We start from the raw sequence: 2,647 nt of genomic DNA, 5'->3' as shown, positions 1-2,647 counted from the left end.
AGCAGAGGTAACATTTCAATCCTGTGACCTTTCTTCAGAACTCTGCCTCCATGTCCTGTTCACAACATACTTTCCAACTATTATTGTGTCACCTATGAAGTTAGCTGTCATGTCTATCTTTCCTTTATGTTAGTAATTGAGCTGAATCTTAGCTGAAATTAGGCTAGGTGTCATTTGTCAAGTTTCATGAAAGGTTGCCCATACTATCATCCTAAACTCATTAACTAGGAACCACACTCCAATGGTGCTCTGCTTGGCTGATGCCAGCCAGTTCTGCCACTCCTTGAAAGCAATATCAACCCCCACTGCGGGGATAACGCAGGATCTCTGTGCAGTGCCATATTTAAAGGGCTTTGGTGCACCTGGTAAACTACCAGCAGTTTGGAGCTGTTCTACATTCAGTGTGTTTGCCATGTTTGCTATTCTGCAGGTGTGACATTGATGTAGACAGCGCTGTAAACTATCATTTCTGCCTCCTTGACTGATCACTACAGAAAACATGACAAGATACCTGGTTTTGTGTCTGCACTAAAAGACCATGCAAAGCAGAAGTATGGTGAACCTGTAGGTTCTGAATGATGCAGCAATGCATAAGAGGGCAAGGCAAAGAAGAAATGCTGTTAGCATCCAAGTAGGTGAGGCTGAGAGCAAGCAAAGAGCCCCGAGATACACACTGCTCCAATCCATGAATTGGGTATCTGCCCTTGAGTACAAAGCAGCCTGGCAGCAAGGTATGGTGCACTCCAAATTTCAGCATTCAAGTGGATAAATATCTTCTAAAGTGAGTGGGAAATGTGCCATGATGATGTGGTGAGGCTGGCACGTGTCTGATGCCACCCTCTACGGACAGGGACTGTACAGGCAGATGCTACTCGTACAGCATGTCCCAAGGTGTGGGGGTTGCTGGCCAAGATGGAGGGCTGGAGGAGCAAGCAGCGAGCTGGAGCTGTCATGTACGCAATCTGACTTACATTTCGGGAATTGTCGCCATCTTGTTTCTCTCCACTACATGGCAGAAAAGCAAACTGTGTGTAAATGAGGCAAGACAAGTAATAATGAGATGATACATGCAAATAGGTTTCTTGCTGCTCATTAGAGAGATTCTCATCTCACTGTTCAAATCTTGTTTGAAAAACTAGACTCTTGTTCTTAATGCTGAGAATCCAATTTTGCTGATCTTGCCTTATTTTCCTAACTGATTCACAATGCCCACATCATTCAGGGATGGGGAAAATTCAGCTGAGTCTTAAAGCGCTATCACAAACAGTAGTAAACCTGAGGATTAGCTTGGGTTTAAAAGCAGCAAAGGATGGCCGAGAAATTCACATAAAGAGAAAATAAAATTAGAATAATTGACTGGGAAATACAAAAAGCAAATGTACGAGTTTTTTCTCGCATGTTTAAAAAAGGGATGAGGACAGGTAAATGTGAAGTCCTCACAGACAGGAGAAAGTATAACAATGGTAAAGCCAATAAATAAATGTTTTGCATGTTTTCATCATAAAACAGCACAAACAACATAGTGGAAATTATGGGGAGACAGTGGTTAAATGTGAGAAAAAGCATTGGAAAATTAATGGAACCAGAAGCGGACAAACAGCGCTTGATATGCAGGCCTACATCCTAGGCTTTTAAAAGAGATAGTTGCGCAGATTGCAGCTATAATGATTTAACCTTCCATAATTTGATAAATTTTAGAAAGGTCTTTGGAGAAACTATTAAAGAAAAGATGGAAAGATAAAACAGGGGCCATTTTGATGACCATTTATCCGGTCAATAATGCACTTGGAAAATCATGATAGGCAAATTGAACAGGATACCCTGAAAGGGAAATAATGTTTGACAAACCTTTTAAGAGTTTTTGAGAGTGTAACTAGCAGGGTAGATCAGGGAAATCAGTGGACATGGCATTTTTGGATTTTCAAAAAGCATTCACCATGATGCTACATAAGAGGTTATTGCACAAGATTGAGGCATGTGGCTATAAAAGGAATATATTGTCATAGACAGAAACAGACAGAAAAAATAAACAGATAATATTCAAGATAGCAAAATGTAGCAAGTGGGATGCCACAAGGGTCAGTGCTTAACCGAAGCTACATACAATCTAAGTCAATAGCCTAGATGACACTGAATGTAATACATCCAAACTTATTGATGATTCAAAATTAGTTGGAGGAAGCTGAGAGGCTGTAAAATAATATAGACTGGTTCAGTGATTGGGCAAGAAGATGGCAGATGGAGTATAATTGGCATGAAATTATCTACCTTTCCATCTTTCCTATGAAAGTAGATACTTTTTCAAGAAGCTGATGGACTAAAATGCTGACGTTCATGGGGAACCTTTATACACAAATCACAAAAGTTAACAGTAGGTACACCGAGCAATTAGGAATGCTAATTATATGTTGGGCTTTGTTGCAATGGGTTTGGAATATAACAGTATGGATATTTGATTGCTAATACATTAGCTTCAATGAGACCACATCAGAAGTATTGTGTACAATTTTGTCTTCTTAGCCAAGGAAGAATATAGGGTTCAACAAAAGTTCATAGAACATAGAACATTACAGCGCAGTACAGACCCTTCGGCCCTCGACGTTGCGCCGACCTGTGAAACCAATCTGAAGCCCATCTAACCTAAACT

This window comes from Rhincodon typus, chromosome 13, assembly GCF_021869965.1.
Source record: "Rhincodon typus isolate 14 chromosome 13, sRhiTyp1.1, whole genome shotgun sequence".
Taxonomy (NCBI): Eukaryota; Metazoa; Chordata; class Chondrichthyes; order Orectolobiformes; family Rhincodontidae; genus Rhincodon; species Rhincodon typus.
This window is presented reverse-complemented; position numbering follows the sequence as displayed.